This window comes from Bos grunniens, chromosome 11 (assembly GCF_055505025.1).
Source record: "Bos grunniens cultivar Pamir isolate PY7600 chromosome 11, Bosgru_T2T1.0, whole genome shotgun sequence".
Taxonomy (NCBI): domain Eukaryota; kingdom Metazoa; phylum Chordata; class Mammalia; order Artiodactyla; family Bovidae; genus Bos; species Bos grunniens.
Genome location: NC_141175.1, coordinates 3,367,360 through 3,382,474, shown reverse-complemented (window position 1 = coordinate 3,382,474; position 15,115 = coordinate 3,367,360). Strand labels below are relative to the sequence as shown.

The window sequence follows — 15,115 nt, the reverse complement described above, 5'->3', positions numbered from 1 at the left end:
CAACGACTGGAGTCATTATTTATTTATACTTTTTTGGCCTCACGTCTTGTGAAATCTTAGCTCTCTGACCAGGAAGTGACCTTGGGCCTTGGTGAAAGCGCAGAGTCCTAACCACTGGACCGCCGGGGAATTCCCATTTTGTAAGAGAGTTAAATGGCTGCTTTGACCAAACCTGTGCCTACCTGTGTATTGCTTATGTGGTTAAAAAAAAAAAGTAAAGTGAAACTGAAAACAGCAGGAAGCTCTCGTCTGTGGCAGGCTGACGGTGGCAGCTGCTTCAGGCCTGGAAGCTGAGGGCAGGCCAGGTCAGCGGGGGTGGGGCGGCGGGTGTAGGGGTCTCGGGGGTGATGCACACCTGGATGCAAGAGTTGCCTTGGCAACCGAGGGGCGAGCGGCGGGGGCGCGGGGACGGTAGACGGTGCGGGTTGGGAGGCCTTCAGGGGAGAGGCAGGCGCTGAGCCTGGTCTTGGAAGCAGGCAGGATGAGAGCAGGTGGTGGGGGGCTCAGAGGAGCACATGGGCCGGCCAGGTGCTGGGAAGATGACGTCCACCCCCCTCACTCCCCCACTCACCCCGACCCCCACTCACCCCCCACCTACTCACCTTGCTGCCCATCCCTCACCCCTTCCCCCAACACACATCATAACTACACACGAACATCCACTCACCTCCCCCCACTTCCCGATGGAGGCATAAAGTGCTCTGGGGGTGAGGGTGGGCATGTGACAGGACAGAGCCAGGGAGCCACTGAGGCCAGCCCCCGCCCCCGCCACTCCCACCCGAGGCTGCAGATCTGACGGGCAAGGTGGGTTTGACATGGGGATTCTAGCTGGAGACAATGACCTGGTCCCAGCCCCTGGCTGGCTGGGTGGGGGCTGGGAGGGCAGTGCCCCATGGCCCGCAGTGGCCCGTGTGCAGGGTTCCGGGACAAGCTGCACCAGGTCCCCGGATCCCAGTGCTGGCTCTGGAGCAGGCGGGTGGGAGCCACAGCCCCAGGCTCCGGAAGCTCGGGTCACCTCCCCGTCCCCCACCTCCCCACTCCAGGGCCAGCACGCCACCCTGCCCCACAGACAGCGCCCAGCTCGGGGCGGCAGCTGCAGAGAGGAGGCCCGAGTTCCTCGGGTTTGGAGCTCTGTCCCCCCGCCGCTGCTTTGTCAGGCTGAGCCAGGGGCCAGCCCTCCCCCAGGACACGCCGTCCCTTGGCCAGGCCTGCTGGAGCGGGGCCCATGCGGGGAATGAATGGAGTCTGACCCTGTGTTCCAGGCATGCCGGGGGCAGTGTCCTCGGGAGGCAGCTGTGCCCAGCTGTTCGCGGAGCACCACCATCCGCCCCTGCCACTCGGCTGACCAAGGAACACAGGTGTGGGGGCCCTTTTGGGGACCCAAGAGTCTAGGGGGTAACAGGGTGGAGGCCGAGGCCTGCTTGGCTGGCTGAACTGTGGGCAAGTGCCGACCCCCAAGTTCTCTGGGGAACGTCAGAGCTGAGGTTTGTCTACAGCCCAGTCTCTGGGGTGCCCTTCGCCTGCAGGCAAAGGCGTCACTCTAGTGAAATTAGGGATGGCGCCAGCTTCTGATGGAATGGCTGGCAACTCCCACATCGTGACCACCAGGGTCACCAGCAGAGGGAGGCCAGTCGACCGCTGTGCCCTTCCTGGGCCCAGAGATGTCAGCCCGGAATCGCTCATCTGAATCCTTGTTGGAGCTCTCACCTTGATGGAGACGGGGTGGAAAACCACAGGCTTGGGTTCAAGGCCAGCTCAGCCATGAACCTTGGGAAATCACAGAGCTGGCCTGACCCCAGGGTTCCCATGGTCAGCAGGGTCACCTCCGCGGCCTCCCAGAGGCACAAGCGCTTGGGGGGGGTCCCCCCACTCCTCTTAATGGGGTCCCACTTAGAGGAGGGGTCCCAGACTTGAGGCCCCGCTGGAGTGGCCAGTGCGGGCCGAGGTCCCTGCGGAGATGCAGAGCCTCTGACCATCCCCGACGGCCTCTGGAATGTGAACTCTCTGGGGCAGTGATGTCACCCTTGGCCTTTGCGGTATCTTCAGGGCCTCAGACCGTGCGGCAAACTGAAGAAGCTCAGTGAATATTTGAGGCATGAATGAATGAACTCACCAGTTACTGACTCATTTGTTGAGCACTTGCCGGAGCCTCTGCAAGCCAATGGCAGAGGTTAAGTGCACAGACCCGGGAGGCAGGGTGTCTGGGTTCCGAGGTTAGAGTCTGTGAATTATGAGTGTCCCCAAGTCTCAGTTGGGCTTCCCAGATGGCTCAGTGATAAAGGATCCACCTGCCAATTCAGGAGACTCAGGTTCGATCCCTACCTCAGGAAGATCCCCTGGAGGAGGAAATGGCAAAGCATGCTGGTATTCTTGCCTGGAGAATCCAACAGACAGAGGAGTCTGGCGGGTTACAGTCCATGGGGGTTACAAAGAGTCAGACAGGACTGTGCATGCACGCACATACTAAGCCTCAGTCTCCCCATCTGTAAAATAAAGGCAAAAGATATCTGTTCCCATCACGACACCCAGTTAAGAACCTGTACACGCCCTCTCACTAAAAGCAGCTACACATTCTGAGTAAAATAAGATATTCATCTTGAAAGCTATCTTTTTTTTTGGCCACGCTGCACAGCTTGTGAGATCTTAGTTCCTGATCAGGGATTGAATCCTGGCCCTAAGCAGTGAACGAGCAGAGTCCTCACCACTGGACCACCAGGGAGGGGCTTCTTGAACACTGCCTTGAGATGGCTGCGTGCGTGTGTGCGCGTGTGTGTGTGAGCAGTCGCTCAGTTGTGTCTGACTCTTTGTGACCCCATGGACTGTAGCTCACCAGGCCCCTCTGTCCATGGAGTTATCCAGGCATGGATACTGGAGAGCGTCGCCATGCCCTCCTCCAGGGGATCTTCCAGACCCAGGGATTGAACCTGTGTCTCCTGTGGCTTCTGCATCAGCAAGTGGATTCTTTACCTTTGAGCCACTTGGGAGACCCTTTGAGCTGGTTAGGAGGTGTGGAGTCCTCAGGGAAGGCTGGCAAAAGTGGGGGCCCAGAGAGGAGCAGCCAAGCCAAAACTGGCTCTGCTTTGAGCGGGGAACACGAGGCTGCTGCCCCCACGTACAAGCAAAAGTGCTGAATGGATTGATCGTTAGGAAGGAGAGAGCCACGGTCATGAGCCCAGGCACCCCTCCTGCCGGCCTGGCACGGAGTGTCAGTTAAGTGCGGTGTCGGCCAGGAGGACTGTCAGAGGGAGGCGGGTGGGCGCTGGGTGGTCTTCAGCGAGGGCGTGCCGTTCCTGGGGTGTGACCCCGCTGACTGGCGGACGGCAGCTGGTGGTCACCAGCAGGCGCAGCTGGTTCTGTTGTTCACTGTCTGTGACGGCCGAGGAACAACCTGTCTTCTCATGTTGAATTGGAAGAATTGCAGCGTCTCCGACCCGGTGGGTAAACCAGAGGGTCGTTTGTCTGTTTGTTTTGTTTTATTGTTGCTGTTCTTGTTTTCTGACTCCCTTTGATCTCAGGGTCAGAAGACAAAGCACAGAGAGGGCGTACTGGGGGCCCAAGGGAGGACCACCTCGATGCATCCAGGGTTCCCGAGGGCTCAACCTCGCGTCCAGCTATGCTGGGACCCCACCTGGCCTCCAGGTAGCGCCTCGGCTCTGGTGCCTCAGGCCTTGGTACTGAGGAGAGGAGGAACTGGGCTCTAAGAATCCATCATCCAGACTCACCCTCGGGGTCTGTGCAGCCTGAATCCATCCCCTCTCAGTTGTCCCCAAACTTCAAACGAGAGGTTTTAGTTTAAAGGCTTCTCAGACCGCCAGAGCTTTCTTTTTTAAAAAGAGCCGTGTGTTTGCTTGGCCGCCCCCGTCTTAGCTGCACTGCGGCGTGTGGGCGCTCTTAGTGGCGGCATGGAACACTCAGGTGTGGTGCGGGGCTCTTGTTCCCTGACCAGGGATCGAACCCGGGCCCCCTGCATTGGGAGTGTGAAGTCATAGCCACTGGACCCCCAGGGAAGTCCTGCAAGCACTTTCTAAAGGAATTCACCTTCATCTCAAGCCTCAGAGACATTTCACAGAGTCCCAGAGCCAATGAGCAACTCAGTAAATATTCACTAAGTACAAAGCTTCCTGGTGGCTCAGCTGGTGAAGAATCTGTCTTCGATGCAGGAGACCTGGGTTCGATCCTTGGGTTGGGAAGATCCCCTGGAGAAGGGAAAGGCTGCCCACTCCAGTATTCTTGCCTGGAGAATCCCATGGACAGAGGAACCTGGCGGGCTACAGCCCATGGGGGTCACAAGGAGTCAGACACGACTGAGCGACTAACACTTTCACTTTCACATACACAGGTAAACGAAGCGCCGTGAGTGAAAGCGGACGGAAATAGGAGGCAGAGGCAGAGTCCCAGGCGGCGCTGGTGGTCAGGAATCAACCGCCAACGCAGGAGACACGGGAGACGCAGGTTCAGTCCCTGGGAAAGGAAGATCCCCTGGAGGAGGAAATGGCAACCCACTCCAGTATCCTTGCCTGGGAAATTCCATGGACAGTGGAGCCTGGTGGGCTGCAGTCCATGGGGTCACAAAGGATTGGACACGACTGAGTGACTGAGTATGCATGCAGAGTCAGATCGGCAGAAAATTCAGATATTAAAACTATCAGACCCAGAAAACAAAGTGAATATGTTTTATAGAAGAAATAAAAGAGACCTGAATACGTCAGTAAATAGCAAGCTGACTCCTAGAAGTAAAAAATACTTAACGCTTGAAATTAAAAATCAGAGGATAAATGTAACAACAGCTTAGACACAACTGGAGAGAAATTAGTGACCTGAAGGATAAAGTCAAAGGAACTAGGAAAATTTCACCTGGGAAATATGAAAAAAAAAAATCACAGAGGCTGGAGTGAGAGGGTAAGTATATTGCTAGCTGGAGCTCCAGAGAGTGAAGAGAGAAGCAGACAGGGACAGAGGCAGTGTTTGTAGAGGATTAAGGCTGAAACGGTTCCAAATTGAATGGAAGAGAGCTGACCACGAGTACAAGAGGCCCAAGGAATGTCAAGCACCATGAGATCACGGGATCCACACCTCTTCACTTCAGCACATGCAGGGCACCAAGGCCAGTAGAAGCCCTGAGACAGTCAGAGAGGAGGCACAGGTCGCCTTCAAGGACTCTGATGCTGAGAGCCCACTTCTCAGTAGCAACAACGGGGGCTTGAAAACAGAGAAGTGGTATCGTCAAAACTCCACAAGCGAAGGCTCCTGGCCTGGAAGTCAACAGAGAAAAGCGGCAACAGGCAAAGGAAAACCAAGAAAGTGTCCCACGAGCAACTGCGCTTGAGGAAGCCTTAACACTTGAGGAGGAAGGAAAGTGACCCCAGATGGACAACGGGAACGCTAGAGAGGACGGAAGTCCAAGCCGCTGTGACGCGCGTGGGCACGTCCGGACAAGCGTGGACGGCGAAAGTGCCGTGCGGGATTTAAACGGGGACAGTGCGAAACGCAAGGCTAGGCCGGCCTTAAGCTGCAGGGACGGGGCCTGTGTGGTCAGTTGGAACGAAAAGGCTCTGAAAGAGAAGAAAAAGTGTTAATTTAGAATCGACTTCAATAAACAATCACCAAAAGAATGGAAATAGAGTGCATAAATTCTAAACCAGTGGAGAGGGAGGCGGGACAAAGACGCTCGAGAATCCAGAAGAAGGCAAAAAGAGAGAGAGAGCAAGACATAAAAAAGACAAACTATTGATAAGGTGGCAGAAATCAGCCCACCTATATTGGCAATCACAATACATAGAAACTAATAGAACAGTTAAAAGTTATAGTGATGACTCTTTATGATTTCAGGCCAGATAAAAAGGACAAAATCCAGCTGATCTTTGTAAGAAACTTACCTAAGACATAAAGATACAAGAAGATAGCAAGGAAGCATTTATGCAAATACTAAGCCAGAGAATGTTGGAAAGGCTGTCTTCACATCAGGAAAACACGCTTTATCCCACCTGAAATAACCACAGCGTTGTTACCCGGCTGTGCTGCTGTTGTTCAGCCGCCCCATCGTGTCTGACTCTTTGCGACCCCGTGGACGGCAGCACGCCAGGCCTCCCTGTCCATCGCCATCTTCCGCAGTTTGCCCAAGTTCATGTCCATTGCACTGATGACGTCATCCAGCTATCTCATCCTCTGATGCCCTCTTCCCCTTCTGCCCTCAGTCTCTCCCAGCATCAGAGACTTTTGCAATGAGTTGGCTGTTCACATCAGATGACCAAAATACTAGAGTTTCAGTGTCAGCATCAGTCCTTCCGATGACTATTTAACTAAAATGAGCTATACCCCGATGCAACATAAACAGTTTAAGGCTTGGGGGAAAAAAAAGAAAAACACCCTGTAAGTCAAAAAGAAAGATCGTTCATTCCTTGCTTAATAATAAACAGAAATCAATTTATTGGGAAGATCGAACTGTTCTTCTTTTGAGTGTGCCTACTGACAAAACCTCAAGATACATTATGGAGCGAAATTTGGCAGAACTAGAGGGAGAGGCCACAAAAAACGGGATTAGACGTGCAGGTTCCACGCCATATTCCACCCACATTAAACCCAGTGCTTTTGTGAATGGAACCCTCACGACAGTCCAGTTTACTTTTGGTTGCACCGGGTCTTCGTGGTCGTGCTCGGGCTCTCTCTTGTGGAAACCGGATGACCCTGTCCACATGAAGTGCCGTCATTGTGACCACAGCCACCCTAGTGCGTGTGCAGTGGTATCTCACTGTTGCTTGATTTGCGTTTCCCTGTTGACTTTCGATGTTGAGCATCTTTCCATATGCTTGTGGGCCATTCATAAATCTTTGGTGAAGTGTCAAAATCTTTTGCCCATTTTTTTTCTTCAGCTGTCTGTCTTCTCACTGAGTTTTAAAAGCTTATTTGTGTGTTCTAGATACAAGGTCTTCATTGTGTACAAAGTGAAGTGAGTGAAGTCGCTCAGCTGTGTCCGACTCTTTATGACCCCATGGACTGTAGCCTACCAGGCTCCTCTGTCCATGGAATTTTCCAGGCAAGAGTACTGGAGTGGGTTGCATTTCCTTCTCAGGGCATCTTCCCAACCCAGGAATTGAACCTGGGTCTCCTGCATTGCAGGCAGACACTTTACCATCTGAGCCACCAGGGAAGCCCTCATTCTGTATATGTCCTTCAAATATGTTGTAGAAGACTCTTGAGAGTCCCTGGGACTGCAAGGAGGTCTAACCCGTCCATCCTAAAGGAGATCAGTCCTGGGTGTTCATTGGAAGGACTGATGTTGAAGCTGAAACTCCAGTACTTTGGCCACCTGGTGCAAAGAGCTGACTCATTTGAAAGGACCCTGATGCTGGGAAAGACTGAGGGCAGGAGGAGAAGGGGATGACAGAAGATGAGATGGTTGGATGGCATCACTGACTCAATGGACATGAGTTTGAGTACACTCTGGAAGTTGGTGATGGACAGGGAACCCTGGCGTGCTGCAGTCCATGGGGTCACAAGGAGTCAGACACGACTGAGCAACTAAACTGAACTGACTGAATGATGTCTTTTGAAGGGCAAAAGCTTTAAATTTTGTACAGTCTAGTTTATTGATGTTTTTTGGATGGATTGCACATTTGGTGTCCTATCTTAGAAATCTCTGCCTCACCCAAGATCACAAAGACTTTCTCTTATGTTTTCTGCTGGAAGCTTTCTGGTTCTTTGGGTTAATTTTTGGGACAGGGTGTGAGGCTTCTGACTGTGGACATCCAGCTGCTCTGGCATCCTTTGTTCTAAAGGCTGTGTGTCCCAGATCGTGAGATTTACAAACCCTCTAAACGGCGGCTCAGCAGTAAAGAATCTGCCTGCAATGCAGGACACCCGAGCTCAGTCCCTGGATTGGGAAGATCCCCTGGGGAAGGAATGGCAGCCCACTCCAGTATTCGTCCCTGGAGAATCCCATGGACAAAGGAGCCTGGCGGGTACAAAGGCCGTAGGGTCATAAAGAGTCAGACACAACGGAGTGACCACCAGACACAAGCAAGTGACATCGACCACTGAGTCAGGACGTAGGCGGTCTGAGCGAAACACTGGGTTCGCCAGCTCTTGTGGCCCCTCCAGAGTGTGACCAGGCTCCCCCAGGGCCCCCAGGGCAACTGACCACACACCCTCGGTCGTAAAGTGACCACAGCCCATTTTGAAGCATCGGCTGAACTCAGGACCAGTCAGAAATCAGTAATGACCACGGTAAAACAGCCTGAGAATCCCCTTGTCCACAAATGAATCAAGAACACATCTTCATGGAAATCAAAGCAAGGCAGATCTCAGGGCTTGTCTCGGAGCTTGAGGGGCCAGGAGTCAGTTCGTATTAACACAAAGCCGTGCGGGCAAGCGTCCGGCAGGCGAGGTGTGGGCTGCGTTCGTCCTTCGGCTCCTTCCGCCTCCTCCGCTTCCTGCTCCTTTTCTGATTCTTGCCCTGGTTTGTTTGCCAGGGTTGCCAGTTTGATCAGTTATGCCCCAGACTTGGCGGTGGGCGGGGGTGGGGGGAGGGAGGAGGCTCCCTGGGACCCCTGGGAAGCTGGAGAGGGTCACCGCTGCACAGATGTGGCCACGAACCCAGCAGCCAAGTGCCCTGAGCACTCACGGCAGAGTGCAGCGCCCAGCGGCCTGGCTGGTTGGTTCTCAGTGAGGCTTCCGTGGCGACAGGAAGCCCAGGGATGTCCGGGCTGGATGGGGAGACCCCACGCCAGATGGGGTTAAGTCTCAGACCTCTTGGTCTGAGATCCCAGATACACCCACACACAGCCATCCGCATCTGCCAGTCTGTGCAGGCGGATGGCCAAGATGTGTGGGGACGAAGGGGCGATCACAGGTGTGCAAGCCCCTTCCAGGCCTTGGAGTCTGACGCGGGGGGTGACGACGCCCATCCCGAGGACACAGGCGTTGGGAACCTCATGCAGAAAAGCAGGCGTTTGCAGCGGGGATGAGCTGGCCCGCGGAGCCACCTTGGTCGCTGTTTGGGCCCTGCCGTGATGCGATTTCTGGCACTGGCGCAGACAGTGCCCCGTGCCCCTGCCCCCCTCGCCCACCCTTGGACTCAGGGCTGTGAGTCTGGGCCTGGCAGGTTCCTGGAGTCCCAGCCGGCGGCGGGCGCTTATCAGCTGCAGCTCTGAGGCTGGCGGCTGTGGCGCGGGGGGCCCGGGGCTCTGCCAAACCTCTTCCAGATGTGGCCATGGCTGCCCGCTCGCCTGGCTCCGCCTGGGGCTCTCGGCCAACAGGCTCCCGTGAGGAGAACGAAAGGCTCCCAGTGAAGGAGCCGGGGGCCTGGCTGCTCTGATGGGAGACAAGGCGGCAGGCAGGCTGGGTGTGTGGCTGCAGGCACACGCCGGCCACTTCCTTCTCCATGGCTCCCCCAGACTGGCCCTGAACGTGGGGTGGTCACAGCTGCCTCTGGCTGCCTCCTGGCCTGGGCCCTGAGTCTCTCCAGCTGTGGCCTGGCTCCCAGAGGGCTGGGTGGAACCGCTCGGCTCTGCCTCTCCGCTATGCGTTGAGGTGGGTGGCACTCCACAGCATGGCTCCCCTTTGCTGGTGGAAGGGGCTCTTGTGTGCCTCTGCAGGCCGTCCTGAGCCGGGGGGGCACAGGGGAGGTGCCATTGGACAGCCCCAGCAGGATGAGCAGGGGCCCCTGTTTCTGGAGGTACTGGGAGCTGAAGGTTGCCTAAGGTTGCATGGCCCCTGGGAGTGGGCACTCCAAGCCAGCCCCTTCCCCTTTCTCTTGCTTTGGCGAGGACAAGTCAGCAAGGGGTCAAGGCTAAAGCCTCTGAGGTCACAGGCCAGCCGTTTATCAAGCGTGGGCTCTTCAGGAGCTGTGAGCCAGCCCTCACCACAGCAGATATGGAAAGAGGTGCCCGTTTACTGGTCTGACCCACATTGGGTAAGTGTGAGCTGGGTGCGGATTCAGACCCTCCAACTGAGCTCTCAGACTTCAGAGGGTCTCAGATGCCTCCTGGCCCCTCCGGGCATGACGTTGGCATGGGTGGTACCCGCTGCCCGCTGGGCCAGCCGGTCCTCACCTCTCTCCCTGCCTCCCCACAATCATGCAGGAGGGCGAGGGGCCAAGGGCTCTGGGGCTGACCGAGACTCTACGCTCCCTGACAAAACCAGGCCATCCAGAAGCTTCCGATGGCTTCCCCGGACTCTCAGAGCATGCAGACCCACCTCCCTGGGGGCAGCCAGGGAACCAGCGGGCGTTGGCCAGCCTGGCGCACGCACTGCCTGCCCTCTTTCAGGGACTGCCGTCTCCCCCACGCCCCCTTCCTCTGCCCTCGCCAGGCCCACCGGGGCCTCCTGCTGGGCGGTTGCCTCTGTTGTTTTCCCTGGGCTTTGACCCCCTTCTTACGGCAGTGGGACCTGACCCCCTAAAGTCCTCCCACAGAGCCTTTTGGGCCCTTGGGAGCCAGCCCGTCTACTCTCCTCCTCGCCCTGCCCACGGCCGTCCACGGCCACTCAGACCCTGCGGTTCCCAGATGTACCTGTTTGACCTTTCACCCTCTTCCTGGAGCTCTGCCCCGTCTCCCTGAAGTCAGTGAACAGCACGCCCTCTGCAGGGACGCTCCTGACCCCAGCCCTGGCCTCTCATTCCTGGCTCTGCTGCCCCTGCTAGAACGCGGGAGCTGGAAGGTTGCCTGGTTCCTGGGGAAGCGAGGGGCTGGGGGACCACTCGGTGCCCATGCGGGGCAGCAGCTTCCTCCTCCAACTCTGGACCCTGAGTCGCCAGACGAAATCACCTCTCTTGTCCTGGTGATTTGCACTCAGTTGTGTCCAACTCTTTGCGACCCCGTGGACTGTAGCCCGCCAGGCTTCTCTGTCCATGGGATCCTCCGGGAGAGAATACCGGAGTGGGTTGCCATTTCCTTCTCCAGGGGATCTTTCCGACCCAGGGATCGAACCGCATGCCCTGTGTCTCCTGCCTTGGCAGGCGGATCCTTTACTACTAAGCCACCAGGGAAGCCCAGTCCTGGTGTTAGGGACAGAGTAGAGGGTGGTTAAATAGTTAATCCCACTAGGGGATTTCAAGTAAAGGAAAAAAAGTACTGGAGACCCGTGGAAGTTAATGATCACTCAAGAAAGCAGGTTCGCGTGACCACAAAACCAAGCTGACTGGCCGAGCGACGAAGCTGTGCAGCGGAAGCACGAGACGTGCCCCGGGACCATAAAACCATGGTGGCGTGAGCCCCACATCTGGCCCCGGGAGCTCAGCGAGTTAATGATTCCTAGGACATCTCCGCGGGGCACACTGGGAACAAGGGTATAAGGGAAAGGTGGCATTCCACTGAAACCTCAGGCCATCTGCCATTTTTAGCGCATGTTACCACCTTCTGCTCATTTCCACAGTGCCGTGACGGTCCTGGCTTGACCATGTGGGGACAAGGAAACCCTGCTGCCTGACGTGGAGGAGGAGCTGATGACGCAAGCGTGATGTCTCCTCAAGAGAGACGAAGAAGGCGGTCTTCTCCCCTCCACATTTTGCCTTTGATTATAAAACTGCAGCCCACTAAGTTCTCGGAGTGCGGCCCCCTCTCGCCCACCCACTAGGAAGCCTCCTAAGCGTCCTGTTCTCCTAAATCACTGATCTCTCGCTTTGCCTCTCACTGAATTCTTCCTGTGCTGAGACGTAACGGGCCGGCGCTCCTTGGAGCCCCCGGGACGCGTCTCAGCGATTTCCGTGGCACCCACGCCAGCGACGGGAGCAGGGACCGTTCCCCTCTCAGCTGTTGGCACCATCTCTCCTTCCGGTCAGCAGTGGTTTTCTCACCGCTCTCAGGAAGGGTGCAGGAGCTCAGGGAGACGCTTAGACTCGGAGTGCGGAACTGTGAAGCCATCACCGGAGAGGTCCGAGAGCCAGTTGTGTGCAGGCCCACGTGGTCCCATCCACTTGCTTTTCTAGTTTCGGTCTCAAACCTGCCTCTTCCGAGCAGCCTGCCTTGCTTAATCCCTTCATGCATAATAAACGCTTGTTTTGAGCATTTTGTTTCCTTGTCAAATGGGAGTGTGTGGGGGTGGATGTCCCCTGAGGGTCAGGATCCTTCACTTATATTCTAGAGACTCCTTTGCTTGACAGGACCACGGATGATGAAAGTGACGATGACCACTAAACGGTGACGTTTAAAGAGATGCTCGCCACTGCTCTGTATTCAACGATCTCGTTTAATCTCAGCAAAACCCAGAGAAGTGAGGGCTACTACAAATGAACAAATTGCGGGGGAGAGGACCCAGGGGACTCGGCGAGCCTGCGTGGGGACGCAGTGGGGAAACTACAGGGGGGACCCTGACTGCCTCCCCACACCCCCAGCTCCCACCTCCCGCCTCCTGCTCCTGCCTCCTTCCCTTTATTCCCGAGACTTCTTCAGTCCAGCCAGCCTCTGACCTAATTCACCCTCATGGGCCCGAGAGCCGGGCGGGGAGAGGCTGCCGCTCCCAGTGGTGGGGACAGCGGGTGCAGGGATGGGAAGAGCACAGAGCCGCGAGGGGGGTGGCCAGGTCCCCGGGGGGCATGTGCCGTGCGTCTCTGCGGACCGCGGCTCTCAGCTCGCCGCTGTGCTAACCAACTAAGCTGCAGGCCTGAGTTTTATACCCCGGGGCTTCCTGCCGACTCTGCAGAATCGTCCTGCCCACATACCTGGCCCTCCTCCCTGCAGCTCCTGCCGCCAAGACCCTGCAGGGAAGACCAGGGCGAATTCCTGCCACAGCACCGGCACCCAGCAGGCCTCCCCTAACTACAATCGCAGCAGCCCGAGCAGGAGGAGGAGGAACAGACCGGGATGCAGGAGATGGCGTAAAGCCCTTTTTTAAAAGGGGCAATAAAAGTTTTGGGTTTCAGATGGTCTTGCTGGGGAAGAGAAGAGCAGAGACAGGAAATCTCAGTAGCAGACGGGACAAAGGCCACAGCGTGCAGACTGCCCTCAGACGAAAACACCTCCGCTTGTGCAAACAGAGGACGCCCTGGCGGGGGCCCGAGCCCTCCCCACACCATGCCCACCTCGCCCCAGCTTGGGGGGAGGCGGAGGGGCCCCTACAATAGACTGTTTTGTCTACATTGTTGCGAATGTTTATAATTCTTCTCCGTTTGGGCCGTCCGAGGTGTGCGCCGTGCCCCCCTCCTCCTCCCGCAACAGGGCTCCGAGTGTGCTGGGGAAAGGGGGCTGTGTGCATGGGCCTGGGGCACGCGTGTGCTCGGCCAGGGCATCGACTACTCTGCAGGGTCTGGAAGCCGAGCCCAGGCCCCGAGAGGCCAGTGTGGGCCTGTACCCGCCCAGCCCCTGCCCCGCCCAGCCCCCGCCTTGCCTGCGCTGGGCACTGCAGCCTCCCTGCCTGTGTCGCCTGGTTGAATCCTGGGCACCCAAACCCACGTGTCCAGGGAGATGCCTATCCTTTTGTTTTTTGCAGATGCCTTACCCTGTGGGGAGCTGCTAGCCATGGGGGCTGGATAAAACACAGGACATTGGGTTACATTTAAATTTCAGAGGAATAGAATCATTTTTAAGTAGGTCTCCTGCAAGCGTGCTCTAAATTTAAGACACACTGAGGCAAGATAATTATCTGTTATCTGAAATTCAAATAGAACCAGGCATCCTGTATTTTATCTGCAACCCTACCCATGTGGCTATTGACATTCAGATCAATTAGACTCAGCTGACATTTAAAGAGCCAGCTCTGCCAGGCACGTTTGAGAGGCTCACGGGCCTGTGCGTCAGGCGGACGCTGCCCGGGCTGGGTGAACATCTCCACTGTCAAAGCGAGTTCCGTGGCACGCCACCACTCGAGGCGTCCAGTGACATCTCGGAGGACATTTTCAGGCACTCACTGTTGGATATCCCAGGACTCGGGGACCCCAGTCCTCCCTGCCTCGGGGCTGGGTGGGAGGGGCAGTCCTGTCTGGAGCCCAGGGTGGCCCGGGATGGCCTGGGGTGGGGGCGCTCCCTGCACCAGGGGCCCGAGTCTCAGATTCCAGGGACCTGAAGACCCCAGGACTCCCTGACACTGCGACTGGAGGTGCTGGAGCTCGAAGGCCATTGCACTTGGCCCTTGTCAGTCTTGGGGTGTTGGGGGGGCTGCCTCTCTTCCAGGTCCCCTTCCTGGGCACTCCCCTCTGACCCTTGGGTAGACCCCTCCGCCCCACAAGATGCCAAAGTGTTCCTTCAAGCCAGAGGAAGACGCCTCTGGGACGTCTGGCAAGACCCTGGGCACTGTCACCAGATCAGTGGTCCGTGCCCAAGGGATGAGGGCCAGCTGCCGCCTCCCCGGCCGTCAGGGTCCTCATCTGCAAAGTGGGCTCAGGACCCGCCCCTGGGACCCTCCGAGGGGGTCTCCATGGGGGCCAGCGGGGCGCAGGAGGGGCGCAGTCGGGCCTGGAGCCCGAGAGGCAGACAGGGCTGAGGCCTGGAGCGCGCCTCCTAATTGTCCATGACTTACAGACTTGGCCGGGCTCCCAGACGGCCTCATAAATCAGGGCAGCCGCAGTGAGCAGCCTGTGGGTGCAGCCCCTACGCGCCTGGCAGGCCCCTGCCTCCTCCCTGCTCGGGAGCAGGCTGGGGCCTCCAACTTTCCAGGCACTGCACTGCCGCGGGGCTGGGAGCCGGGGCGTGCTCGCTGGGGGGGCCTGAGGGGGGGCTGGGTGGGAGGTGATGGGTTGGGGGGATGGTTGGGGGATGGCAGGAGGCGGTGGGCAGAGGCCAGCCACCTTGCAGATTTATGGAGTGATGCTGCCCGGCTGCCCTCCACCCGCGCAGCCCCCAGAGTCTGTCCTCACCACCTGGTGCTGAGCCGTGAGTCTCCCGCTGTGGAACTGGGAGACGGGACCCGAGGGGCACACCTGAAGTCTCTTCAGGTGTGTGTGTGTGTCTGTGTGTGCACATGTGTGCTCACACCCCCACAACAAGGCCCGAGGCTGATCAAGGCGTTACCTGCCCGCCCCTGGGCCGGGGCCCTGATGTGTCTGTGCCCGCCTGTGGGGACGCGTCTGGCTGATGGCCCTGGAGCTGCAATGAGCTAGCTCTCGCCCCACGAGGCTTGGCGAGGACCCTGAGTGCGGGCGGGCCGCTTTGTCGCTAGCGGACTGTGGAGACAGAAAGGGGTGGGG

General features: G+C 57.3%; 1 long non-coding RNA gene across 1 annotated transcript; it reads left to right on the top strand.

The window, feature by feature from the left end:
- The first annotated feature begins 207 nt into the window (after positions 1-207).
- On the top strand, positions 208-6,434 carry LOC147362291 (uncharacterized). The gene is made up of 2 exons (XR_015136087.1): positions 208-305; positions 4,340-6,434. It is a non-coding gene; the product is annotated as an uncharacterized LOC147362291 (long non-coding RNA).
- Positions 6,435-15,115: the final 8,681 nt, after the last annotated feature.